Source organism: Helicoverpa zea, chromosome 8 (assembly GCF_022581195.2).
Source record: "Helicoverpa zea isolate HzStark_Cry1AcR chromosome 8, ilHelZeax1.1, whole genome shotgun sequence".
NCBI classification, from domain to species: Eukaryota; Metazoa; Arthropoda; class Insecta; order Lepidoptera; family Noctuidae; genus Helicoverpa; species Helicoverpa zea.
In genome coordinates, this window is record NC_061459.1 from 7871906 (window position 1) to 7883403 (window position 11498).

Genomic DNA, 11498 nt, shown 5'->3' on the forward strand with positions numbered 1-11498 from the left:
AGGTATCAATGTTATTTTTTGTACGTGCAAGTCATGAAACAGCAGTTGCGTAAAACTTACATCCTACTGTTGCTACGATACTCTACCATTCCTTTGTAAGAGTTATTAAGAAAAATATTTTAAATCAACCTTACCTCAACTTAACACTTAGAAGTAGCTTTCGTAAAAAATATGCACTTAATTGATAAGAAGCTGCAAGAAATTCCTGCAAAGTTTTAAATTATTAGGTATATCTTATGCGAATGCATATGTCCATTAATGTGCGCAAAATGCGCAAAGCTCAGTGAAAAAAAGTCTACCAAGTAATACCAAGAAATTAATGCGATAATAGGCATTGAGTGGGTATATCTACCTAGATTGTGTCCTATCCTATGTAAAATCCATCTGCGTTATAGGTACCGTATAATACTTACTTAGATAAAATTAATTATTGGGATAACCCACTAAAAAGCAAACGTGTTAACACCGCACCGTTCAAAACGGAATACCCATCCATTTCACGTAAACTCATTGTTCTTATTAAAAAGAATAGCTTAGAACTTTACAACAACAAACAAAGGATTAGATTTTCGGCACCATTCCTTTTTCAAAGTAGGTAACCATGAGTAGAGGAACTTAGGAACCGGTACCATACGTGCATTTATTACTTAAGCTACACTTATTGTTATTTTTTTTAACAATAGGTACATAAGGCTTTATATTTTTTCTAAGAAATTCTGCACAGGCCTATGTACCTACCGACGCGGCGTCAGCGGAAATCTTCTAAAAGGAGATTGTTATATTATGGTTATTGTTTTCTTATCTTTCTTAAAAAACAGATGTGCGTTAAAAATGGCAGGTACATAGGTATTCAAATAAATAGGGATGCGCGAGTGAATGTGGAACCGCTTAAAATTACCTGAATGCTGTAGGTACCTATTAGAGAGTTAATCCATGTCCATTTACCATTTTCGAAGCATGTCTTAGGCAAGTAATAACTTATTAAGAAAATAGTTAAGTTCAATATCTTTAAAATTAATTTAATGAGAATAGGCAAATGTCCAAATGTATTTAAACAATGATTCATCATTTACAAATAATCTAAACAACCAAATCTATAACATAACACAATAGTATAACACGAAAAATGCAGAAATAGAACATAGGAGCGATGTCGTAGCCGCGTAGCAGTTTCGTAGCAACAGACTTTCGCCTCGTAGTCACAAAAAAATTGTAGTGTAACTTTTTGAATATTTTTAAATTTATTTTGAATAAATCATTGCGTTGGTTGCGTTGCAATTTTGAATCATGATCATAGTTGACGACGATCACGTTTTGATGTAGGTAGGCTAAATAGTATTTTCACAAAAACCAAAACCGCTTACGCAAACGCATTCTTATTATTATATTTGTGTTGTGCATTAGGCAGTGGTCCCACTGCCGGCGAAAAAACGACTAACTATCGGCGATTTTCTCTCTCAAGAAGCGCACAATAAATGTACATTCCGTGTAAACGAAAGAGATGCATATATTAATAGTTGCTCGCTGGCTGTTCACACTGCCGGCGATGACTCGCTTTACTAGTTTTGTAGCCGAGCGACGAGGTTTCAAAAATAAACTCGCTCAGCGATGCTCGCTCGCTCATTTCTTTACAGTGCGGCATTGAAAGCATAGCCCGGCGACAATACTATCGAAACTAAACACTCGCTTCCCGCTGATCGTCAACTCTTTTATAGTTTCTAGTTCTACTCGTTTCTCGTTCATCGCTGCCGGTGGGACTACTGCCTTAGATACATTTTGAGATTTCTAAAAAGATTCAGTAGGTATGTGTAGTAATGTAGTAACCTACCTATACCCACAGTAATCTCCCATTACTGTGTCAAGGGCGCTAACCACCGGTAGGTAACTCAGACCCTTTTAACGGCATGATCCTCCTCCTATAAGGAGATTAGCCAACTGCGCAGGACTTTTAATCGAACACAAGCATTTGCTGAGACACAGGTGCTTTTTTCTTCAGTCTCATAGCCCGATGGGACGGCAATCCGACACGACCGGAGAGAGATCAGGCGCATTACCGACATTTACGTAGGTAATGGATGGTACCAATCACCAACTTCTCGGCTCCAGGCTGCTTTATGAAAATTATTTACTAAAATCTACGTAACGATTAACAAACAATATTTTATCCATCTTTTGTTTTGCTTTCTAGATTGGAATTTTACATAACGTGTACCTATGGCGGTAATATAAAAAAAATCTCCACGACAATAGGAGTGTAGGAACAGAGATTGCGCCTGTATCCGCCCAAATGCTTGTACATAATAAGTAGGTCATACATAAGTATGTCCTGCACATCAGGCTGATCTCTTTAGAAGGAATAGCCGCTGCAGCCGTGGCCAATAGTTATCGGTCTACTCCAACTTTCTAACAAAAGACAACAAAAGACTACCTATGTTTTTTTTTTTTTTCAGAACATTGTAGAAAAGTTGACGCAGATGTGATCGATGCTGTCCATGTCCAAGCAAAGAGCCCATAATCAGAGACATAGATGGCGCAAGTCGCGACCGAGATAAAAATATATAGCCTATGTTATTAGGGAAGAGTTTAGCTTTCCAACAGTGAAATATTTTTTACAATTGGTTCAGTAGTTTCGGAGCCTTCAGGTACAAAGAAACGAACAAAAATTCCTTTTTATTATATAGTGACACTAGTATAGATCGACCAAACCACGGGACTACAGAGTCCGGATTAGAAGGCAAACGTGAAGCCCTTTTGAGACAACTTTAACGAAATGGTGATACAAAACCGACGATTATCCCATATAGAATGTATTATCCCATATACACTATAGAAATGTACCCAAGGACAATCCCCGGTTCTGTGCTAAACTATTGCTAACTATGGATGAAAACTACTTGGTCTATTGTGATGTCTAAACTTCGGGAACTACGGCACCTGCCGATAACAATGTATCAAATACACGTAAAAATCTAGTGTAGATTATTAATCTTCTTTCTGTTAACATCTCATAAGTAACGTTCTTTCTAGCCAATTCGACTTCCATCCGAATCGATGTTTCCTTGGTCGTCGCTGTTTCCACATAGCTCTTCTGCGCATCTACCGGTGCCACTTTTAAACTTCCTCATTCCTCACTCTATCTATACCGTAACATCATACATTCCTCTTAACATTCTCATCTCTGCCGTAGCAATTGTCTTTCATTCATCGCGTTTATGGACCGGCCGGTCTGACCAGTCTCGTAGATCTTCTCCTTAAGTTTAAGAGGAATGCGAGGGTCACACGTTGTTCCTGTAGGGACTTATTTGAAGGTAATAAATATTTTTTGCACTTTTATTTTCATAAGATTACCTTTACAGTTTTATTATGAAGGTACCTAGCTTTTATCAACGTTGGAATTGAAAGAACTGCTTTCTTTTATCTTGTTATATTTTCTTTTTTTTTCCTTTTCTAGTATTTTGAATTTTCAAAACTGTGCATGTTGTTGATTTCATTACAAATAAGTCGTAAGTAGTACCTATGTACAGAACATAGTTAAGTATGTATTTACGTTACTAGTGAGCAAAGTTGCAGATTTTAAATCCTCAGTAATCAAGATGGCCATGCTTTGTCCTAATCTATACATTATAATAAATCTGTAAAAAAACTGTGTCTGTACATTGAATATATTAAAAAAATAATAATTGGGTGGGGTTTAGAAACAGCAATGGAGCACAAATCCAAAAAAAAAAAATCTGTTTGTTTGTCTATATGTCTGTTTGTTTGTACACGCTAATCTTCCGAACTACTGAACGGATTTCAATGATTTTTTCTTTGTTGTATCAGTATTAAGCCTGGTCAACATATAGGCTATGATTATCTTCGAAACTTGAAGACCTGATGCAGAACTCCAACAGACCAACAAAACTATAAGAGATACAAAAATGGTGCCATGGCAAAAATTGTTTCATGTGATGAGCATTTTCAGCTGAGATAATAAATTTTAAGATCTGGAACACCTGATGTGGGACCCCAAAAGCCCAGCTTCTCTGTACCATATACAGGTATGACGTTTTAGCAAACTTGTTCAATTTGATAAGCACTTTCTATTGACTTATATAAATTGAAGATCTAAAACACCTGATGTGGAACTCCAGGGGCCCAGCTAGACTATAGCATATAGAGGTATGACGTTTTAGCGAAAGTTGTTATATCTGATAAGCACTCTCTGTTGACTTATAAAAATTGAAGATGTAAAACACCTGATGTGGAACTCCAGGAGCTTAGCTAGACTATAGCATATAAAGATATGACGTTTTAGCAAAAGTGGTTCAATCTGATAAGCACTCTCTATTGACGTATAAACATCAAAGATCTGAAACACCTGATGTGGAACTTCAAGAGCAATACTGGACTTGAAATGTATAGAAATGAATCTTATGAAATAGGTAAGGTGAATCAAAAAAAGTAATTAGTCCGTCTTTTAGATAATCCTAAAATAATGGACACGTATTTTTTCTTTTCTCCTTCTCGGGCCTCTACTTTTCCTGATTATGGTCAACGACTTACCAGCTGTTACAAAATTCGCGAAGTGTCTTCTTTACGCAGATGACCTCAAGCTTTACTGCGCTATTAACTCGCTGTCGGACTGTGAAGCTATGCAAAGTGACATAAATGCCATAAATGAATGGGCATTGCAGAACAAAATGGATTTTAATTTATCCAAATGCTGTGTAATGACTTTTGGTCGAACGCGACACCTAATTTACTTTGAATACACAATAAATGGCAATAAAATAACAAGATCAACCACCATGAAGGATCTGGGTGTCACATTTGACCAGAAGTTAACCTTTCATGATCATATCTCCACGGTTGCCAAAGAATCTTTTAAAAGGCTAGGCTTTGTACTCCGCACCGCTCGTGACTTCAATAGCAAGCATGTTATAAAACTCCTGTACAGCGCACTTGTGCGAACCAAACTCGAAGCCAGTTCCTCTGTATGGAATCCGCATGAAGCAAAGTATGCACTCCTTTTGGAAAAAGTGCAAAAAGCATTCTTGCGTTTTCTTTACAGACGAACCTTCGGGTATTATCCATACCTCTATCCCACCAAGTTCCTCCTAGGATGTTTAGGATATAATATGTTGACAGCGAGGCGAGCATGTGACCAGGTAGGTGTTATGATTAAAATTTGCAAAGGTCTGATCGATGCATCTGATATCCATAATGAGCTGGTTCGACTGTACACACCGGATAATTACCTCCGCTGCAGAAAGCATCGTCTGCTGGACGTGCCTTCATGTCGGACCGCAGCCCGTGCTGCGTCTCCCGTACCGCGTGTGTTGAACACAATAAATAAGCTCGTGGAAGCCCACCCGGACTGCGATCTTTTTGAGGACAAATTTACCCACATAATGTCTTTGTGTCTAAAATTTTGCGAAAGCTATACCATTTAATTGTGACTTGGTTATTCTAAAGTTTTATTTCATGTTTATTATATTTATAATTTTAAGTTTTCTTTGCGAGGAATGTTAATTTCTGAATTAAATAGTATTTACCTAATTGTCACTTGGTTATTGTAAAGTTTTATGTTGTTTGTAATTTTTTTTTCTCAATTTTCTTTATTTTTAAGTTTCCTTTGTAAACTTCTCTGATTTATGTAACTGACTTTTGAAGTCGTGTAAATCAAACAAATCAATAAATAAATTCTCACAAACAAATAATAACGAAGATATAACACGCTTGAATTTTGTGTTAAGTTACTGCTTAGTACAAATTTTACATACCTAGATGTGGCGTCACGAGCCCCTACTCTCCGAATTTGTTGCGTTATATCTCATTATTATTTTGTATGTCTCTTCCAGACCTCGGGACTACAGAGTTCCGCATTTTTGGGAGGCAAACGTGGGGCTGAAGCCAACACGCTGAAGCCCTTTTGAGACAACTTTAATGAAATGGTGACACAAAACCGACGATTATCCAGATTATACAGTGTATAAAGCACTGTAAAAATGAACCCAAGGACAATCCCCAGTGGACGTCATTAAAAAAAAGACAATCCCCGGTTCTGTGCTATACTATTGCTAACTGTGGATAAAAACTACTTGGGCTATTGTGATGGGATGCTAATGGACTACGAATGGGGAAACTACGGGAACTATGGCACCTGCTGATGACAATGTATTAGATCTTCTTCTTCTTAATCGGACACTCTTGGCAGAGTGGTCGTGATCATGGATTGTCTCTGGCGGCTGCCCTTGCGATTTCTCTCCACTTCTCCCTGCTGGTGGCGTTCCGTGCGCACTCCACAATTGAGCTTGATGTTACTTATTTTATGAGGTCTGTCCATCTGGTTGGCGATCGTCCACGAGAACGCTGTCCTTCTATTCTCCCTTGCACAACTAATCGTTCCATTGAGTCTTCATTGCGGATGATATGGCCAAACATTTTAAGTGTTCTTAGTTGCACAATCGAAGAAAGTCTTTGTTTGATGTGAAGCTCTTTTAATATGGATACATTAGTGCGGTGTTCAGTCCAGCTTATTCTCAGTAGCCGCCTCCAGCACCACATCTCCAACGCATCTATTCTGCTGCGATCTTTTTGACGAATAGTCCACGTTTCAGCTCCATATAGAAAGATAGGAAAGACTAAGCACCGCATCAGTCGGACCTTGGTATTTTTAGTTATGCGCCTGTCTCTCCAGATCTTCTTGAGCTTTTCCACAGCTGAACGCGTCACAGCACATCGCCTTCGTATCTCTTCCTCACAACTTCCGGTGTTGTTGATGGTAGAGCCTAAGTAAATGTAGCTCTGGACAACTGCACAGTTACCAATGTTATGGATCTCCGGTCTATTATTGGTCTTGCGATCCACAATCATCATTTTGGTTTTCTCGCGGTTTATAGCCAAGCCATACTCAAGACTGGTACACTCTAGAAGTTGGAGAAGGTTTTCTATATCAGGTAGTGAGGGAGCGAGAAGAGTAGTGTCGTCAGCGTACCTGAGATTTGAAATCATGCGACCCCCCAAAGATATCCCTTTATCCCACTGATCCAGCACTTTGCGCATGATATATTCTGTGTATATATTGAACAACAACGGGGAGAGAATGCATCCCTGCCGAACACCCGCCTGCGTCTTGAAATTGGCTGAGTCAACCCCATCTACCTGGACTGCTGCTGTGCCGTCTTCGTACAATCGTCTGATGAGATACACTAGATGTTGCGGTACACCCATTTCTAGGAGTATATTCCAGAGTTTACTCCACTTGACTGTATCAAATGCTTTGCGAAAGTCGACAAAGCAAAGAAACAGGGGTTTATTAAACTCTCTACTCTTTTCAATTATCTGTCTCAAGATGAGAATTTGCTCGCGTGTACCTCTTCCTTTCACGAAACCAGCTTGTTCCTGAGCAATTTCTCTGTTCAGGAATGCCTGCAGCCTTGTGTTCAGGATATGTAGCAGTATCTTGCTTCCGTGAGATATTAGGGAGATCAAGCGGTAGTTGTTACACTTTTTCGTCGATCCTTTCTTGTGGAGTGGTATGAAGACTGACTTTGACCAATCTCTTGGCCATTCTCCAGTGTCCCAAATTTTTGTGCAGATGATATGCATGATATCCACACCGATATCGCCCATGTCCCTGATTACTTCAATGGGTATTTCATCAACGCCGACTGCCTTACCGCGCTTCAGATGTTTAATGGCGGCGGCTACCTCTTCTCTCAATATGCAGGGTTCCCGTTGTGATGGATAACTGATTGTAGCGTCTGTTGCATTGGGACTGTCGGTGAAAAGGGACTTACAGTAGTCCTCCCATACTTTCACAATCAGTTTGATGTCGGTAACAGACTCACCAGCACTATTCTCCACCGCCCAAGTTTTGGCTTTAAATTGGCGCGTGATGACTTTTATTTTCATATGCAAGTCCTTGGTTTCAAACTTTTGCGAGTGTCTTTCCAGCTCAGTGCATATGTTTTTAAGCTCTGAGTTTCGGTCTCTGCGACATGCAGCTTGAATCTCGGAACCCAAGTCATTTAGTTCTTGTATGCTGGCACCGTTGGCTTTTGCATCACGTCGTCGGTTGACCAATCTCCACGTATCTTCGGACATCCAGTGTTGTCGCTTATCACAAACTGGTTTCGGTTGGGACTTTTGCACAGAATTTTTAATGTAGTCTTTGGCAGACTGCCACAGAGAATCTGGTGTTTTGTTCTCCTTATCGGTCATCCACATGTGCTGTCCATCTTGGAGTGTTTTAGCAAAAGCCTCTTTGTCCAGTATTTGCAAACGCTGTTTAGTTCTTTTGGCTACTGTGTTTTGCAACTTCATCTTCAGGGTAGACACTAACAGCTGATGGTCTGAGAGACAGTCTGCTCCCGGCAATGTGTGCGCATTAGATATTGAGCTTCGCCATCTTGATCGGATCATGATGTAATCGATCTGATTACGGTAGTTGCCGTCTGGACTAGTCCACGTATACAGTCGTCTAAAGTGATGTTTGAAGACTGTGTTCATAATAGTCAGGTTATTATCAGCCGCGAACTGTATCAGGCGTTCGCCTCTTTCGTTCCGCACTCCTAACCCGTACTCTCCAACTATATTACGTAGATTAATATCCGCCTTAGTACTGCCCACCTTCGCATTGAAGTCACCAAGCACTATCAGTAGTTCCCTATTTGGTACTTTAGCGATGCAAGTTTCCAGCTGCGCATAAAAATCCTCAACAGTACCGTCACTGGCGGCGGAAGTAGGTGCATAGACCTGGACAATGTTAATCGGAGTCGGTGATGCGCTCAGCTTTATCGCCATTATCCTTTCACTTATGGGATCATAGCCCAAAACAGAACCGTTCCACACTTTCGGTATCGCTATAGCCACTCCAGCGAAGCTGCTATTCTCATTACCGGAGAAATAAATGGTGTGTTTCTCGGTGTCAAAGTGACCGCTGTTCTTCCAGTGGGTTTCGCTTAATCCGGTAATAGTGGAGTTGCACCGCTCTAGTTCCGCTTCAAGAATTCGAAGTTTGCCTGCAGCTAGGAGGCCTCGGACATTCCAGGTACCGACACGGAACTTGTTGCGCAGTTTTATTTTTGGCCTTCCAGTATCATTGTTTCCAGGGGGTGCCTGGTTGCCTGCACCAGCCTGGCCGGTAGCCGATTTCACACCATGCTTCCCGGACAAGTCATGGCGCCGGTCGCTACGCGGATCACTAGGCAACACAATCTCGTTTCCTGACATTTCCATGATTCTCTTGGGATTTTTAATACAGTGGTTTCCCGTTGCCTTCTGTATCGGTTCTTTTAGGGGTTATTTGACCCCAAGGCCCCCGTAGCCTCACCCGGTATCCAGGTGTGTGGTTATCCCGTATGTATTAGATACCTACATGTAAAAATGGCAGGTGGAGACTCGCCAGCTCACTTACTGGGCCCCCGGGAATCAGTCACTGAATAGCAACAAGAGGGCAACAGGGACATGAGCGGCTGAAGTGTGAGGATACCTCGGCGGACTTTAAACGCAGATTACGCGCTCCCAGTGGGTCACTTACCACGAGGCACCTTCCCTCCGAGCAGGGCTACTAACCCTGCTCTAGCGACTCCACTCTGGACGGCCAAACCAAGCCAGAGGCGTGAGACCTACCCCCGTCATGATTCACTCCGACCGGCCGGAGATGGGGGACAGTGTACTCTCCCTCGAGAACTCAGTATATATAGCCCCGCGGGGTCGCTTCTCCCCGTCATCAGCCTCAGATGTCCCGCGGTGCTTATATCTCATTATTATTGTCGTTATTATCACAAGAGCCTTTGTCCCAATTATGTTAGGGTCGACTTCCAGTCACGATGCAACTGAGTACCAGTGTTTTACAAGGAGCGACTGCCTATCTGACCTCCACAACCCGGTTACCCGCTCAACCCAACACCAGTCAGACTTATTGGCTTCTGACTACCCATAACGACTGCCAAGAATGTTCAATGACAGCCGGAACCTACAGCAGTTTAACATCCCCTCCAAATAACGGTCATTGGTATCCAAAATATACGTGGAAAGTACATACGAACTTAGAAGAGTTGCATTTTCAGGTACTTGCCAGACCTGGAATCAAAGATGCACTCTCATACTTGAGAGATTGGTTCTCTACCCACTAAGTCACCACGACTTTGTCATCTCAGTAATATTTAATGTTTTTTACGTAATACTCAATACGTGTAATAGTTTTGCCACACACAACTTAAATGCGGACTAATTAGAATCACTACTTTTATCCCTGTGGTCACGTCTATTGCGGTTCAGTTCTCAGCATTTTATTTAGTCTGCTGTGCTTTTGCCGTTAAAGTACTAACATTAAATATATGGAACGTTTCTAATGTTTATGCGTATTCCGTTGTTTTCAAGTCAACGGGTCCTTAAAATTCAACATCAGACGATTCAGATCTTTGATTTTGCTGACCCCGCAGTCGCTGGCATAGAGACAGGATCCGCGTACGAAGTGGCGGGCAGAAGCTAGTGGTGAATAAAAGTCAATTTTGCTTTTTTTTATCATCACACGCTCATAGATATAATATTACTAAACAAGATTGCGCACGCTCAAAATATATATTTACGAAAATGAACTCTATTCTAACGCAATAAGGTACTAAATTGGTTGCATAATACACAGAGGCAAATCCGAGCCGAGAGGGATAGTTCGAACGGAGGCTGTTTGTCTCTTTCTAACACATTGCCAGCATAAAAAAATGTTGTGATCAAAAGTTTTGTCTTCCCAAAAACAATTGAATCACTTATATTTTTATCTTATTTTAACAATTGTAAGTCAACAAATTAATAACAATCGCATTAATTTATTCGTATTTATTATTAAAACATAAACAACATACATTTTTATTTTGCTTTTTTTTATTTTCTAGCGGTAACCCTGAACATTCTTGGCGCGTAATCAGCATTTAAAATTTTGTTTATATTTTTTTGTATTAAATCAATTTAAACTATTAAAATGGTGAAAAAGTGTTGCGTTTCTACTTGCAAAAGTGAATCCTATGGTGGTTGCAATATATCGTTCCACAGGTTAGCTAATAATAACATTTTCGTAAACCAAACAACTAGGGTGCCCATGAATTCTTGTAACGAGTCAAAATATGGGTGATGGATTTTAAAACTGTTGTACTATTGTTATAGCTTCCCAAAAAATGAAGAAAGGCGACATAAATGGCTCAGCAGTCTATATATGAAGTAGAAATACAAAAAAAACAGTCTTCACTTCGAATCTTCCTGCTTTTATACTGCTAATTTCCGCTAATTATTAAAAGCCTTTATTAGTATCTTAAGGTCACAAACTGCGTAAGTTAAAACTTCAATACTAATCTGTGTTTAATAATCTTAGCAAATTCGGATTTGTCTCACATAGCTTAATCTCATAGTCACCCTATTAGAAAGGGACAGACAGCCTCCGTACTAACTGTTTCACTCGGCTCGTTTTTTGGGTTTATATGCGCAGTCCTGTTTACTAATATTATGTCTATGCA